The following is an 18,197-nucleotide window of genomic DNA, read 5'->3' as shown; positions in this document are numbered from 1 at the left end:
TTTACTATTTGAAGTCATTATCTACAACTCATAATTATTGCTCAACCTGAAATATGAAGAGGAAAATCGCAATTATAAAAATAAAATGGTGCTTATAGTACAAAAAAAAATGGCTGACATGTTCAGAAAAAGTTTTAAAACATTAAAATGCCAGTTCTCTATATAAACACTTGGTTCAGGTCTCTATTTTCAGTCCTTTTTTTTTTTATATCAGAACTTAAGTTTCACACAGTTTTTTAGAACACAATTTTAATGTGTACAATACATGCTAAAAAGTTTAACATTTTCCAATGATAATGCTCGTCATAAAATTTCAGTATGCCTAAATTGGCCCTATTTGTTTAATATTTACCTTTTCACAAAGACAACAATTTTGTGGAGTGTCTTTATAAGTCCTTGCAAGACCTCCCAGTATTTTTAGTCTTTTGGCACATCAGACTGCATTAAAGTCTTTCCTTGATTTCACCCAAAGAAACCATTTCCTCAGGTTTGACAAGGTGACAAGTTATTTGTGAGCGCTAAACAGAAAAAAATGAGCTTTTTCTGCTTTGTAGGATGAAAGAGCAAGGTATAGCTTCAAAAGGGATTTGCAAATAATGTTAGGGAAGAAGCGTACATATACTGGTCAGAAATAGTCCATTTCATCATTTCCCTGAATTTACTTAGTTTTAGTTGATCATTTTTCATTTGTTTTTTAAAAATATTTATTTATGCATACAAGAGCTGGGGTGTAGGCCAGAGATGTGGGGGGTGATGAGAGGATTCACCAGAGATAGTGAGGAGCAGAACAGGAGGATTGAATGAAATACACTGCTGAGGGGAGAAGGGGGTAAGACAGAAGCGGGCTGCTGTGCCATGTGGGTTAGCTCTCTGGCCAGGGATTGAACTCGTGCTGCAGTGGCTGCGGATAGCTTCATAGTGCTGCGACTTAACCACATGTACCGGTTAAGGGAGCCCGGTTTTTCATCTTAATAACAAAGAATGTTCAATTTGTTTCTGCTCCAATTCCTTGCTGTTGTTGAGGAGGTGGTCAGAGAAGACTTTTTAATATTCGAAAATATAATTGCAGTGAATGTATTTTTTATCAATGGAGAATCTGAAGACTTCAGACCCAGTCTTCTTCCTTTCTCTGCCTTTCAGCATATGAGGGTTACAGGAAGTTAAGACAAAGCAAACATTCTTTGCAATGTTATTACAAAGATAAATTCTGTCAGCTAAAGAGTTAAGTGAGCTCAGTGAATTGGCCTTTAGATAAAATGATTTTTTGGTAAATTTGCTTTTGGCCAGTGATGCAGAGTTCACCTAACCAGCCAGATCAGTGGAATTAATCCTAAAAATGAGGTGGCAGATGCTTCAGCTATTTTGCCTGCATATCCTCTAAATTGACAATTTTCATAATGACTGACCACAAATTGGGCTGTCAAACCTAATACATAAAATGCACATGTTTTAAACTAATGATTGTCCAATAAAAGCAATTAAATGACCTTTTTTCTCTTTTATGATGATAGACTTCTACACCTCTAGCCTCACACTCTCATTGGAGCTCAAGCCGTATTTCCAAAAGAACATAGGAAATATGGTCACTCTTCAATATATCCAAATTAAGATTCTGCCTTTTCCCTCATCAAACAAGCACTTAGAATTTCTAATGTCTCATAATCATCTCATTATTTTGTATCCCCATTCCTACTGAATTATTCCTCACATATGAAGGACATGAGCAGAACAAAGGCAAAATCTAATTTAGATGATCAGAGAAGTCAGTCTCTAATATTTTGCCTTTCAATTCAACCATATATTTCATAAGGGCAGAGACTGTGTCTGTCCTGGTCTTTTTTTTTTTTTTAAAGATTTATTTATTTATGCATACAAGAACTGGAGTACAGGCCAGTTCTTTGGGATATACACACACACATGCCATCTATAAACAAAATATCTACACACATTTTTAAAAAAAGATTTATTTATGCATACAAGAACTGGGGTACAGGCCAGAGATGCGGGAGGTCGGAGGATTCACCAGAGACAGAGTGGGGAACAGAACAGGCAGACTGACTGAAATACACTGCTGAGGGGAGCCACGGGCGAGACAGCAGAGGTCTGCCGTGCCATGTGGGTTGCTCTGGGGCCGGCAGGGATCGAACAGGCACTGCAGAGGCTGCAGACAGCTTTACAACGCTGCGCTTAACTGCCTGAGCCACCAGGGAGGCCCCTGTCCTCTTCTTAACTGTCCCCATTACATATATATATGCTTAATATCTGCTGAAGTAATGAAGAAATTTTACTAGATTTTCAAGGAAGTTTAGTTACTTCATTAACAAAACAACATTCCTTCTTGTCCACCTTGTGCAGGAATGCTGCATTCTGTTCAAGCACAGAACATTTGCTGGGATGGGCTGAATTAATACTTATACCCAGGAGACCCATGTGAATGGACAGTATTTTGCTTCTAGAGGTTATGGGTGAGCACTGGGAAGCTTTGGGAAGTTAATCGTAATGGACCACAACACATACATAATGTTTAGGCCAGTGATGAGAGGGAATGATGTTAAGGAGCCAGCCTACTTGCTGAAAGAATTATGATTCTGATGAAATCTATTTTTCTGTCAAATTCTTCTATAATTTTTATGCATTTTATTTTCCTTTTTTCCCCCACATTAACTTTCTGCCTAATTTCATTTCCTCACGGTCCATACAGTAATTCTCCATTCAAGTTATTATAGCTAACACTTTCCTTTCTGCCTGCTTCTTCCCCATACAGCATCCTTATTCCCAAGTTTGTATCTTTCTTTGTATGTACTTTCCTCTTTGCTAAAGTTTCCTCTTTGCTTTTCCTTTCTGCTTCTGTAAAATAGTCTACTTCCTCTCTGGAAAATTACAATTTATAAGTATATTGCTCTTCCCTGAGCTTTTATTTTTCTCCCCTGCCCGAGACATGACTCTCATTATATTTTATTTTATACCACAAAAATTGCTTTTAATTTTTCAAGTCTTCCCTATGGAATAAGTTATAAATACCTCAAGCAGTGATAATTTTGCTTTATATGCATTTTGCTACCTTTTGGGTGGGTGTCTAATAATTGTGTTGACTTGGCAGATACTCATTGTCCTACCAGTTTTTATTCCATTGAATTGAATTTATTCCTGTTAAACTTTCCTAATTTCTTAACACCCTTCATTTTTTTAACCTGAAGTACTTACTCTCTTCCTCTTTGCTTATTCCTATGATAAATCTCTCTGTAGATATCAATATAGTGTTATATATACATATACAGTATTGCATGTAGCACACTAACATCTTAAACTATTTTTTATTGAGGTAACATTGGTTTACAACACTGTTTTAGTAGTAGAAATTCATAACTCTTCAAACATACGTTACCACACTGTACCCAACACCACAGTCCCAATAACCCTCCATCACCGTCCATAGGATCCCCTCTATCCTTTGCTCACACCCCCTTCCTCTTCTGGTCACCTCAGTTCTACAGTCAGAATCCAAGGATTTGTTTTGTTTGGTCTTTTTCGTTGTTTCTTTATATTATTATCTTTGTGTCTATATGAAATCGTCTCACTTATATTTAAGGATAGGTAACGTAAGGATATATGACCTACTTAAATATGGATCCAGACCAATTTATGTAAATTTTTAGAATGAGGCTCAGACTGTTCTGTTCAAATTAATATATTGATTTTGATGTAGTCTTTTTGTAAAAACAAGTTCTACTTGTCAAAGGGGAAGTATGACTTGTCTGAGTAACCCATTCACAAAAAAGTATGACATAGATTTTGGTGTCATAGATGTGTGGAATTAAGCATTAAGAAGCTTTTCTCAGGTGGGGTGAGGAGAGAGTGGAAACTAGAGGTCATCATGAGAGACAACTCTGTCATGAAGCTTTGTTAGCAAGTGCAACAGAAAAATAGTGTTGCCTCAGGTGCACTCCTTAAAACAAAACTACACTGGATGTCCAAGGAGATTGTGGCACTAACCACCAAGGAGGCATTTCTGTGGTGCATGAGGATCTTGCATTTACCCGAGTCTCTCTGGGAAAGTACCAGTCAAATATCCTCTACCCTGTGTTGGGAAGGGCTCCCCACAAAGAGCCCCTTCCCCTCATGACTGAGCTTGGATGCCTACAAATATGAAAGTGATCCAGAATTAGGAAAGATATAAAAAAGAAAAGCTATTCTTGGATGGACATAAGCAAAGATAAAGTACCAAATTAAGAAGATTTAGGTGCTTTGTGAGGAGCACCTACCTATGGATGAAGAGATCCACTATATCGTGGATAGCTATAGATACTTTGATGTACGAGATAAAGAGAAGAAGTGGATTAAAATTTTCATAACAAAACTATTCCTACCAGGATTTATCTCTGCTTCTCTCTGGGTGAAAAGAACTACATGAAGGGCATGTGACTATTTGTGGGATAATCCGTCAGCTGACCACTTTGAGACTCTAAAACATTACATGATATTTTTTGGCCTCACCTGGTGGCACAGCAGTTGAGCGCTGGGCTGCGAAGCTGCCCACAGCCTCTGCAGCGCCGGTTCAATCCCCAGCCGCCAGTAAGAGTCCCACATAGCACGACAGACCTCTCCTGTCTCGCCCACTGCTCCCCTCAGCAGTGTATTTTGTCAGTCTGCCTGTTCTGTTCCCTGCTCTGGCTCTGGTGAATTCTCTCACCCTCCTGGGCTTCTGAATGTACCCAGTGCTTGTATAAATAAATAAATAAATCTTTTTTTAAAAAAAAGCAAGCATTACATGATATTTTTGGCACAGATGGCATAGCAGTGTTTCCTGGGGCCTCACAGCCCTTTTACCCTTTGGGAGGGTCCAGAACATGATAACTGTAGAATCTGTCATTTCCTCCTTCCTATTACACTGTAGACTTGAGGCTAAGGGAGTGCCTTTAGAAGATTATGTAATGAGAATATGTTTCAATGAAATATGTTTCAATGAAAACTGATTTTTCCATGGAAGCAACTGTGGAAATGTAGATAGACTGAAACTGTGCAAACCTGGGGAATGTCATGGTTCGTGGGTCCTCATATGTGCACTTATAATTGCAATACAGGACTCAAACAACAATGGGAGAGTTTTTAAAAAAGGAAAGATTTTCTAAGGCCACAAATGCCTTTCCATTTCTACACCACATGATGTCTTCAGTGTCCAGTAGTCCAAACCAAAGTTGCTCATGAAAGATGGGAGCCTAGAGCTGGTAGCACCAATAAGTGGAGCACCAGGACCCAATTCACGGTAGTAGCTGGAGGTAATGACAGGTGGTGCTGCTCGAGGCAGCACCACAGCAGCCAGCCTCAGTGATCCGCAGGTCAGGCAGGGAAATGTCAGAGACAAGAGCAATAGCTGACAGCTCTGGGAGTGATGCAGGAGGACTGCAAACTCTGTATACCTGCTTATTCATGAGGAATTGGTGTGTTCTTTCTCACCAGTCCTCTCTGCTCTTGGGCCTGCGATGAAGCCCTTTTGTTTATATATCTCATCCTCTTCTTGTCCATCTTCACCTTATATAAATCTCCAACTTTTTCAAAATATTTGCACAATGGCATCTTTTTAGCCTACTCATGAAAACCTCATACCTTGGAATTTCTCTTATTGTCACAAAACATTGTGTACATGTTGGAGAAAAGATCGATCCACCTTGGCTTAGAGGGATTACCATATTTGTGGGAAAAAAACTAAGATGTCTTTCTGGACCATTTGCTTTTTGGTATATTCAGATTGATCCTTATCCCAATGAAAACAGATATAGGAGACTGTACCCTAATTAGCTAATCCTATAATTCTTGCCAGGATAATAAGGATTGTTCATTATGAACAGCTGAGTTGGAACATTGTGTTTATTTGTGAGACAAATTTGAGTATGAAAATTTGTTTTAAAGATTAAATGAGAGAATAAAGTCTATTGATAAACCTGATGAAATAGTTAATCGTTAAAAGAAAAAAATTGCTCCTCTCTGTCTTCTCTGCACTGGGAGCAGCTCTCCTATTATATCCCCTCATCCCCTGAAAATGTATGCCTGTGCCAAGTTCATCTCCACCCCCTCCTTTGTCAGGAGCACCTCTCAGCTGCTGAGTAGATCACTGTCTACTCTGGTGCTCAAACAACAAGAGACACTGACAGATGAGAGACTCGGAAACTTGGCAGCCTGCGTCCTCTGAACTCACTTATTCCTAGCTGCAGCTTCCAAACCAGCACCATTTCAAAGGACATCAACACATTGGGGTTAAGGCTTCCATAGAACTGGTGACTGATTCTGGGGTCTGAGACTGTTTGGGGGAGCCTCATCATTGGTTATGTCAAGAACCCTTCTCTGAAGCAACAGCTCCTCTCCTAGGCCATTCCAGGCTTTGCCATCTTAGAGGATATGGGGCTCTTTTGCCTGTTGGTGGCCTTTCTCATCCTCTTTGCCATGTGAAGGAGTTGTCATACTACCTCCCATAGTTTTCTCCCATGTCTTCTCTACCCTGAGCTTTCTCCTGTACCGCCCCAGTAATCCCGAGGAAAGTGGTTGGCTCAAGGGTGTAACTAGGAACACAAATAAATATTGCATTAATAAGAAAAAAATTACTGTTATAGAGAGGAGTTTGCATTTAATGTGTTAATCTTAGTGGAAAAATTGATGAAGGAATAATAGAAAATAAGATAAAACAAAGTTAAACAGAATTTGCATCAACATACTGTAGGGGAACTTAGAAAAGAGTGATGAAAATTGATAGGGGCCTTCCTGGTGGCACGGGGGTTAAAAACAGCGCTATCAAGCTGTCACCAGCCACTGCAGCATGCCCACATGACAGGAACTGGGGTGTAGGCCAGAGGTGGGGGTGTGTGTATGTGTGAGAAGATTCACCAAAGACAGAGGGGGGAGCAGAACAGGCATATCTACTGAAATACACTGCTGCGGGGAGCAGTGAGCGAAACAGGAGAGGTCTGCTACGCCATGTGGTTAGAAGTTTTGTTAGGCTATTGTGTAACTGACTGATGTGCCACTGTATTCAGAAGTCTTCAGTACAACATGATAGGTAGCCGAAAGCCTAACTTGATGGCAGTTTTCAACATCCCATGTGATTTGTGTTTCTTTGTGTAAATTAGGATTTTTTACCTGGAGAACATATGCTGCTTTGGATTGCTGCAGAATTAACATATGGTAGTAGTATTGTCCAGAGTTTGAACCCCACCATATAGTTTTTGCCAGATTGCCACTGTATCAGTCTTAAAATAGTTAATAATTGCGGGGAAAAAAAGCATATATTCCACTAGAGATAACTAGCAGGAACAGGGAGACTAAGGGCTTTTTCTTGCCTTACTTAGTTATGAATTTGTTAATGCTCTTCCTTTCAAGGAACAGTTTTTGAGTTTTTCCCTTTTTTTCCTCACTGCTTTGAAGAATTTTCATATCAGACTATGTAAATCAAATGTTGATTATCTAGTAGGGCTGATTTTGACATTGCTTTTGAGTCTTGCTTTAGGTATTACAAGTAAGCTACTCTTTGTAGGACATTAAATGCTAATCATTATTGTTAGGTGATTATGATATTGAGCTGCTATACATAATTCTGTTTTCCCACTCTCAAAGTAAAAGAAATGTGTTATAATTGCCATTTTGAAATGTAGAATGAAGGATTTCCTGTTTTTATGTTTGAAAATATTTTCCTCTCTTTACTGTTTATAATGTAGAATTCTACCTGCATTGTGTTTGTAAAAAACTTTTTTTTTAAAAAAAGATTCATTTATTAGTACAAGCACTGGGGTACAGGCCAGAGGCGTGGGAGGGTGACAGAATCCACCAGAGACAGAGCGGGGAGCAGAACAGGCAGAAGGACTGAAATACACTGCTGAGGGGAGCAGCAGGTGGGACAGGAGAGGTCCGCTGCGCCATGTGGAAATATCTCCAGCCGGGTGGGAATCGAACTGGCAAGGCGGAGGCTGCGGACAGCTTCACAGCGCAGCGCTCAACCTGCTGCACCACCGGGGAGGCCCTAAAAAACTTTTTATTGTGGTAAAATATATGTAATAAAATTTACCATTTGAACTGTTTAATTCATTGTCATTAAGTGCATTCATAATGCTGCACACCTTTCACCACTATATCCAGAACTGTTGCATTATTCCAAACAGAAACCCTGTACGCACTAAACAATATTTATCCATTCTCCTTTTCCCCTGCCCCTTCCTCCCCTCGTAACCTTTATTCTTCTTTCCATCTCTGTGAATTTGTCGTGAATTTCCATTCTGTGAATTTGTCTGTTCAGGGTATCTCATTCACATAAGAAAAATCATCTAATGTCTTCTTTTTTTGCCTATTTTATCTCATTTAGCATAATGTTTTCAAGGTTATCTATGTTTTAACATGTGTCAGACTTATCATTTTAAATGATTGAATAATATTCTATTATATACATATATACCACATTTCATTTATCCATTCATCTATTCAAAGATGAATAGGTTTCCACCTTTGGGCTATTGTGACTAATACTGCTATGAATTTTAGTGTACAAAGTGTACAGTGGCACTAATTTCCATATGTAGCTTTAATCAGTGTAAGCTTTTAAGATAGTCTCCAAGTTCACTGTCATCTTGGTATTTCATGCATTGACAATCCATATATGAGCAGAAGATGATTAGATCACCTAGATTCTAGGTAAAAATTATTACTTACATTTACCACCTCTATGTTGTACTTTACCATTTGTGCTTTCTCATTTTCTAGTGTAGGAAAGACCCTTTATGTAAGTCCACAGAACAGGAATCTTTGTGGTTTGTTTTTTTTTTTTTGTTGTTGTTAACCAATGAGATTCCAGTGCCCCCCCCCCACCCTGGTGAGTTTTAAAAATATTTATTTTCTAATAAATTTTTTACTTAGTGCCACTTGTTTAGATTTTTGTTAGAATTTTGAGAATATAAGATCTTCCCTTTCAGGTGTAGTCTCAGTAGCATACCTACCACCAAGGTAGTCATAGTCTTCCACCATAGGCTAATTGTGCTCTCTTCCCCACCCTGTTCTTTGCCCCGCTCCCCATGCCTTAGTTCTATGGTCAGCTTTCAGAGGCTGGTTTTAAAGTTTGTCTTTGTCTAAACCTCTGTTTGGTTTCTCTGTGTTCCATTTAAGTGATACCATCTGGTATTTATCTTTCTTCTTCTGGCTTAGTTCACTTAGCACAAGGGACAGGAATCTTTGAGCAGTGCTTAGTACATAATAACTGCTCAGTAGAGCAATAGAGTTAGAAAAATGGCGGAACAAAGAAAAAAGTCCTTTTGGTTCCAGAATAATCTCCTGACATAGAGGAAGACTTAGGCCCTCAAAACCACCCCGCAAAGCAGGCACTTTTGGAAAAGAAGGAACAGAATAAAGGAAAAGAATTCAGGTTTAGGCTACTAGAATGGTTCCCACATGACTCTTGGTGGCAACACTGTGACCAAGTACACCACAGAGGACTTGATATGAACCTCATGGCTTCCAAGTGCCAGATAAACGTCCCTTGGCCTTTGTTGTGTGCATCCAAAGGATTAGGCACTGATGGTGTCTTTGTGATGTGACCCCTCAAACTATTAAAATGCTTCATACATTGGTACCTTATGTGACTTGGGGATTTCCAAATCTGAAGTCTGTCTGGGAACTCATCTTGAAATATGCCCAAGTCAAGAATGAGAATGTCCCTCTGACAGAGAATGCAGTGATTGAACAGCACTTGGGGGAATTTGTTGTCATTTGCTTAGAAGACCTCATTCATGAAATTGTGTTCCCAGGAAAGTATTTCCAGATGATCTCAGGGTTCCTGCACCGTTTCCAGCTCTCAGTGGCCTGTCATGCTACCTAGACTGGAGTGAACTTCCTCAAGGAGAGGGGCTCACCTGGCTGTCAAGGTGAATGTATCAATCAGCTCATCTGACTGCTGAACTAAACCCACATTGTTTTCTGCTTAATCTTCTGAAACTAGAGGAGAGTGGTCAGGGAACATGCACTGACGTTCACGCAGGCACTTCTCATCAAAATCCAGTTCCAAGAAAAAGTTCCTGTGTATTTTCCATGTTGGCCTCTGCTGCCTCCTCTGGAATGAGCACAAGGCTCATGCCGTGGAGGGAGTCCTGTGTTGTCACGCCTTGTGTCTTGGTGTTAGTGTTGGTGAATGGCAACCTAAGTGTGTGTGCAATGAGGCAGTGATCAAACCCAGGAGCATACGTGAGCCTGGGGCTTTCTAGGGTCTTGTTTTGGAAAGAACTTAAATTATAATTAGAAGAGCTCAAAAATAGTAAAAAAAAAAAATAGTTATCAGTAATTTTTTTTGGATCAGGTTGTTTTTAATCGAATTATATGAGGTCCTATTATGTTTTGGATATTGGCCTTTTATCAGAGATATGACTTGCAAATATTTGCTCCCAATCTATTGGTTGCTTTTTCATTTTGTCAATTGTTTCCTTTGCTATGTAGAGGCTTTTTAGTTGATGTGGTCTCCTCCTTTTTTGATTTTGTTGCCTGTTATTTTGGTGTGAAACCCAAAAAAATCATTGCAAGGCCAATGTCAAGGAGCTTCCCCCCCCGTTTTTTTTAAGGAATTTTATGCTTTCATGTCTATGTATAAGTCTTTAATTCACTTTGAATTCCCATCAGTGACTGTTTTTTCACCGAAATGTCAAAATTGTGTTAGAAATTCAATAGAATTATTGTCTATATGCTAAGTTATCTGATCCAGTATACCAATATTTAAAAATAAATGCACTTAAAGTATATAATGAATAGGAAATTCCTTGTGGGAACAAGTCATAATTAAGGGGTTAGTGGTAATAATCCTACTAATTTTAGATAAACAGATTATTATGCTATAAACAGCAGACTGAAAACTGAATGGATACCAAATTTTGTTAAAATAAAGCAACTGGAAACTTTTAATGATGTGCTTAACTCTAATGGTAACATGTGACATTTAAAGTATAAATGATAGGGCCTCCCCGGTGGTGCAGCGGTTGAGCACTAGGCTGCGAAGCTGCCCGCAGCCTCTGAAGAACTGGTTCGATCCCCGGCTGCTCCGGAGGAGGGTCCCACATGATGTGCAGACCTCTCCTGCCGCCCGCTGCTCCCCTCAGCAGTGTACTTCGGTCCTTCTGCCTGCTCTGCTCCCCGCTCTGGCTCTGGTGAATTCTCTCACCCTCCCGTGCTTCTGACTGTACCCAGTGCTTGTATAAATAAATGAATGAATCTTTAAAAAAAAAATTATACATGGGATCCGTAATAATTTGTGAGACTGCAGAGACATCCTGAAAGAAAAATAAATAAATAAATAAATAAAATATAAATGATAATCAATTCTTGTCATTAATATTAGATTTCTTCAGGGAGAAGGAAGAAAAATAACTATTTCTTTTTTTTTTTTAAGACTTATTTATTTATGCATACAAGAGCTGGGGTATAGGCCAGAGGTGGGGGTGTGGTTGAGAGGATTCACCAGAGACAGAGTGGGGAACAGAACAGGCAGATTGACTGAAATACAATGCTCAGGGGAGCAGCAGGCAAGACAGGAGAGGTCTGCTATGCCATGTTGGTTATCTCCCTGGCCAGGGATTGAACTCACGCTGCTGTGGCCAATAGCTTCATAGTACTGAGACTTAGCCTTAACACCTTGCGTCACCAGGGAGGCCCAAAAACTATTTCATTTTAATGTGAAAAATTCTACATTTGAACCCTCTATTCAGTGGGGGCCATTCAGGGTCCAGAATAATCACATATATTTTGGTATAGATATATACGCTTTAGGTCTTTGATTTAACTTAGGACTAGGTAGCACTTTCCCAATGTAATAGAAATGAACACCCTTCGTTGAAGAGCAAGTATTTGGGCCTAGGAAACTTACAGACGATGGAAATAGAGTAGTAACTAAAATCCTTCTCGACAATCAAGGGAACTTACTTTGAGAATCTAAGGAATTGGGGACAGCGTTTTCCATTATTTTTTTGCCAGAGAGAATGGGAGTAGTTGAACCGTGTGAGAACTTTTCCCAAATTCTCACCCATTCTTCTGAAATGATAATTATTATTCACCTCTTAGTATGATCTAGTTTGATCAACTAATTTTTCTAATAATGAATTGAGATGCATTAAAGTAGTAAGATTTTTAAATGAAGTCGAAAGAGAAAAGTAAGATAAATTTTAAGTATTAAGTTGTTGATGAAGACAAGACTTTAACTGAGAGTTGAGGTGCCGACATCAGGGAGAGTCTGGCAGGCAGAAGATAAAGACTGCCCAGATAGAGATGAGAGTTACCAAATGAGAGCCAGAATGGATGTAATAATGGAGGTAGGATAGTAACACAGCAGCAAAAAACTAATAAGAAATCAAAGAAAGGAGGCACTGAAACATGAAACATGACACTGTATGAGATAAACAAGTATGTGAATAGAAGCAGAAATTATAAAATATGAGCTGCAATGTGGGTTGTTTACTTAGATGAATCACTGCTAAGTCTAATTATTTGGTAAAGAGAGTCCCAATTCAATCAACTATTTCTCTCTGTCTCTCTCCCCTCTGCTTCCCTCCCTCCTTCCTTCCTTCCTTACTTGTTTGCCCCTTCTGATTTTAATATGTACATAGCTGATACTATGGTTAAAACAACTTCTCAGTTGTTAGCTGGTGGGAAAATGTCAAAGTTGGAGCCAGTTTCTATTCCCCTTCTGTTCTGGCCTTACATTGGGATTGAGTATTTCCTAAAAATAGAGTGTGTTCACATTCTTAAAGGTGTAAACCCATAGGCATTTATAAACTTCCTCTTTGATTAAGATAATTTGTGTTTTAAGTACTTATTGAACATGATTAGAAAATGAAAATTTGGATTTAATAAGTGTCTCTTTTCTGGAACGCAATGTGCTTTTTTTTCTATAGAGGTTCTAATTATAAGAAGCATAAATTTAAACCTCTCATTAATAAGGCTATGATATCAGACAGTTTGCCATACTGCCAGGAATGCTGCTGGAGAGTATGGATTGATTCTGTTATTCAGTGTCTGTAACAACTGTAGGCTGCCAGAGGAAGTTGCCCTCATTACAGAAGAGTGTTGTGGAAAAAAAAGTATGTCATGAGAGCTGAGTTCTGATTATTCTCGCTATTCTTATTTGACCTAGGGCAAACTCTAACACACCTAAGTTTCAGATTTTCAAAGTGAGAATAACAACTCTTTTACCTATTTCAAAGCATCATTTGTTTATCAGATAATATAGTACACGTGAACACTTTTTATTTATTTATTTATTTTTAAAGATTTAAAAATGGGATGGAACTGGTGCTGCAGAGGCTGCAGACAGCTTCACAGCGCTGCGCTCAACCGCCTGCACCACCAGGGGAGGCCCCACTTTTTAAACTAGAAAGGCAAAATATAAAATTAAAGTCTTAGTCTCATTTCTGTCACACAAGGAGTATTGTATCTAGTTGAAGAAAACCAGAATGGGTATATTCCTGTCACGTAAGCGCTTCTGCTAAATTGCTTAAGGAATGGAATGGTCAAGAAAGGGAATATGAAAGTAGTCAGAAAATAATCATATGAGTACTTCCATGAAAAGCAGACTTACTTGAAATTCTATACACTGTGATGTTTTTCTGGATTGTGATTTTGCTTTTCTCTGAAAGATTTAAGTGAAAGAGAAAACACCTCACTTAATAATTGTATATGTTTCATATCAAAGTACAGCAGTGATGAGTATAGGAGAACAGTTTTTAAAAAAGATTTATTTATTTATGCAAACAGGACCCGGGGTACAGGCCAGAAGTGTGGGGGTGAGAGGGTTCACCAGAGACAGAGTAGGGAACAGAACATGCGAATCTACTGAAATACACTGCTAAGGGGAGCAGCAGGAGTCAGGAGAGGTCTGCTGGGCCATGTGGGTTACCGCCCTAGTGCTGCATCTTAAGCCCTTGCACCACCAGGGAGGCCCCATGAGAACAGTTTTTATATATATGTGTAGTTATCCTTCGAAAATCAGAACTAACATTGCTTTTATTATTTGGATTCCCTATTGTATCCCGTTTTAATTAGGAAATTGTCTTTTGCACATTAATTATTATAAATATCTGTTAAATTAAGCATAGAATGGATTAAATACAGACAAGGTATAAAATCTAATTTTCATACAAATTAGTAGAATATCTTCAAATATACTAATATATAAAATACTACATATAATTTTTAATTATTTTTTAAATATATGCTTTGAAAATACATGAATTATAGTTAAGAAGAGAAGTTTGCAAGGAGATGAGGACACAGATGAAAAAGTTCAATCCAGAGTTGAAAATGTGTGTAACAATTATCAGTCAATAAACTTATTTATACATAATTTAAACTTGTTTTCATGTGGGTAAAAACTGGGTTGTCCCAAATACAGCAGTCTTCATCTCAGTTATCTGTTGAGTCAAAACCTTCTGAGACTGTGCATCTTGGACATAGATCCTAAGAAGCTGCTAATCACCTGCTACATGCTTTTATTTTTAAGTTGTGCATACTGAAAAACGTGGGTCAGTGAAGATACACATTTTTCTAGTCTAATTATTATTATTACTCATTTCAATGCAACTAATATAATCATTGTGAAAAGAGAAAGAATTCAGTTGTAAAATACTCTATTTTTCTTAATGAGGTTACCTTATCTACTGATGTTTTGTGTAAATGACAGTGTTTGAGTATTTGTGTATTGTCTTATATTTTTTAATTATGGGGAGAAGCAACTCATTTAAAATATCTAAGTACCTTTTAATTCAGAAAAAGTTGATAGCTGAGAAAGCTTTGTGTTGACATATTTCAAGAAACAATGCAATGAAAATAGTCATTTTTCATTTTCTGACTTATTCTTGGTGTATAGTACATTTCTATATTTCTATACTTAAATATTTAAGTATGTTCATATTAAATACTTATTAAATACTTGAGAAAATTCATGTTAAATACATATTAAATACTTGAGAAAAATGTCAGGGACCATTCAAGGTAAAACATTTCTATATTTTTTACTTAAATATTTAAGTATATTCATAAGTGTAGAAATATACTTAAAGTATAGAAATATACTTAAATATTAAAGTACATATTATTTAAAGTTGTGCATACTTCCAAAGCATTGCAAGTACATATTATTTAATATGTACTTTAATATTTAAGTATAGAATATAGAAATGTTTTACTTTGAATGGTCCCTGACATTTTTCTCAAGTTTATTCAGAGCAAATGATAACTGCTTTGGTGTCTTCTAAAAGAAATTTAGCTGGACAGATACAGCTGTTACATTTATAAATAGCTACAGATGTCTGCAACAATAAAGGGTTTACTCAGGTTGTTATGGCAACTAAAATTCAGCAGATTCTCAAAGATAAGTTATATTGAAAGAGAGTGCATTAAATGTACATTTAATCCAATTATATGATAAAAATTATTGCTTGCTATCTATAATTTTAGATTTCAAGAGAGAAATCAATTTTAACCTGTCAATGTAACTTAATATCCTTAATATATAAGGATCCTGTTACTTATTATCTGTATTTTTTTTAAAGATTTATTTATTTATGCATATAAGAGCTGGGGTACAGGCCAGAGATTCGGGGGGGGTGAGAGGATTCACCAGATACAGAGTAGGGAGCAGAACAGGCAGACTGACTGAAATACACTGCTGAGAGGAGCAGTGGGTGAGACAGGAGAGGTCTGCTATGCCATGTGGGTTGCTCCCTGGCCAGCTGGGGATCGAACTCGTGCTGCAGAGGCTTCGGTTTGCTTCATAGTTCGGCGGTGCTTAACCCCTTGCGCCACCAGGGAGGCCCATTGTCTGTATCTTTTTAAAAAAATACCTTTTTTTTTAACAACAAATTTTTTTTAATTAATTTATTTATTTATACAAGCACTGGGTAGTCAGAAGCGCGGGAGGGTGAGAGAATTCACCAGAGCCAGAGCTGGGAGCAGAGCAGGCAGAAGGAGCGAGGTACACTGCTGGGGGGAGCAGCGGGCGGCAGGAGAGGTCTGCGGCCATGGAGCAGCCGGAGATCGAACTGGCGCTGCCGGGGATCGAACTGGCGCTGCAGAGGTTGCGGGCAGATTGGCAACCCAGCGCTCAACCGCTGCGCCACCGGGGAGGCCCTTTAAAAATATACTTTTAAGGAGGTTTTCTTGTCCTCATGATAGATTATACTAACCCATTTACTCTTTTTTATACCCTTTTGTAATAAGTTGAATGTTTATTTACATTTGCTGGCTAAGTTGAGGGTACATTTTTGTGTCCATGTAATATGGCAAAGCCAGCATTGGACTTAAAGTCCATGATCTTAATCTAATGCTTTATCCAACTGATCTAACCAGTTAAACTCTCTTAAGACTATTGAAATAAACAAATCTATTCAAAGATTGTTATATAGTACATCTGGGAGTAGAACATTGGAATCTGTAAATGAGTAGTTTTAGCATCTAAAAGTAGACACTCTAAAATTCACAAATGAAATTTGTAAGCATGGAATCATGGGATTTCTTCCTTGCTGTTATTTTGTTCCATTTATATGTATTTTGTTTTTAATAATTTAATTTTCCTATTTGTGATTTAAGTGGCCAAATGTATTGCTCTATTTATGGACAAATATTTTGTTCTGAATAAAAGCATGTATCAATCAACAAAAATATATTATTCATTATGTAATGATTTTAGATTTTTATTAATTTTTTAGTATATACTTTAATAAACACTCTCTCTACATGTCCTATGTATATCTTTACAGTGAACTTATCTATTTAAAACTCGGAAGTGTCAGAGGTATCTTCCAAAGCATTGCAAAACTTGTGAAAGCACTTACTTATTACCAGAACTCATATTTGAACTAAGATATACATATAATCCTCATTCCTCATTTTAAAGACAATAAGGGGATCTGTCACACAAAATTCCCTCACTTGCTTTCAATTCATACTTCCTACCCAAATTGGTCATATATTGAATTTACTTTGCTTCAAAATAAATGGAAAAAGAGTAAGCGACTTTTCTTTAACTTTTCATGAATATTGCAATGACTTCAAATTTAGGCAATCTATATCCTCTACCTTTTCAACTACTATTTTTGGAAAATGAATTTCTTTTCACTGCTTTAAACAGAGAATACAAAAATAGGTATCAAATGCATAAAGACAATGTAATGGTATGGCATACCATTTTCTAAAGAATTTGATAAATTCTTTAAACAGGCTATTGAGTATCCTGTTGACAGAAAAGTACATTTATATAAAACGTTCACTTTGGTGTCTCCATACAGTAATAATATATAGATTTTAGAAAATGTCACAAATACTCCACCAAACACAAAAAATCTTTATTGTAAATTGTTCCATTGAATTTAAGTTGCTCTTAATATTCTGAGAATGATTTATGACAGCTACACATAGAATCTTCCAAAATACAGGCTTTTTATACTCAGTAATCAAAATATAAAGTGAAGATGAGACTTGAAAGAGAGGGATTCTGCGCAATGCTCATTCTTTTTTCCCTAGGTTTACTCAGATTATTTAAGTCTATATGCCAATTTTTACTTTGGAATTTTAATTTTACCCTTTCAGTACATGAATACATTTTCCTCTTACATTTTTTCTTTAATTAAATCACATTTTTTATTGTGGTAAAGTTGGTAAACTGTACTGTATATGATTCAGAGGTACAGGTTCACATCTCTTCAGATATGTGCCACCATACCAAGACACCTATAGTCCTCCACCATAGTCCATTGGGCACCCTTTCTCTCCTCCCGCTTTTTATTTACCTCAATTCTCTGAAATGCTCTAATTTCAAAGATCTAGATGCAGTCATAATTGCATCTTCATTAAATGAGATTGCTTATGCACTTCAAGTATTAGGAATGACTTACAAAGTTCATAAAACATCAAAACAAACAAATGAGATAAAATAGTATAAAAATAAAAGAGTAAAAGAATAATTAAAGTACAATGTTGACTAGCCTATAAAATGTGTATGTAAGATCCTAAGTGCTTTTATGGCATATATGAAGGCACAGAGTCCAATACCTAGAAAAAGAGAATTCAAACTTTGCCTTAATGCTCATTGCGTGGCACTGCTTTAATTCTGACTTACTTCATTCACTCATTCTAAAAACATTTATTGAGTGTCTACTATGTGTCATGGCCTGTTTGTCACTGTGGATACAAGAATG

At 37.4% G+C, this 18,197-nt stretch overlaps 1 protein-coding gene and 2 pseudogenes across 3 annotated transcripts in view; all 3 read left to right on the top strand.

Annotated features, from left to right (window-relative positions):
- The window catches only part of PPM1E (protein phosphatase, Mg2+/Mn2+ dependent 1E), a gene marked incomplete at both ends in the record, with an annotated part of 98,646 nt that overhangs the window by 21,262 nt on the left and 59,187 nt on the right, over nt 1–18,197 (top strand). The gene's annotated exons all lie outside the window — the stretch shown is intronic.
- Nucleotides 6,038–6,444, top strand: LOC311173347 (ATP synthase F(0) complex subunit C2, mitochondrial-like; annotated as a pseudogene). Its single transcript has one exon. The product of its transcript is annotated as an ATP synthase F(0) complex subunit C2, mitochondrial-like (transcript).
- On the top strand, nt 7,042–9,847 carry LOC311172714 (large ribosomal subunit protein uL30-like; annotated as a pseudogene). Its single transcript has 2 exons — nt 7,042–7,048; nt 9,313–9,847. The product of its transcript is annotated as a large ribosomal subunit protein uL30-like (transcript).

This window comes from Talpa europaea (genome assembly GCF_964194135.1).
Source record: "Talpa europaea genome assembly, chromosome: 7".
NCBI classification, from domain to species: Eukaryota; Metazoa; Chordata; class Mammalia; order Eulipotyphla; family Talpidae; genus Talpa; species Talpa europaea.
This window is presented reverse-complemented; position numbering and strand designations above follow the sequence as displayed.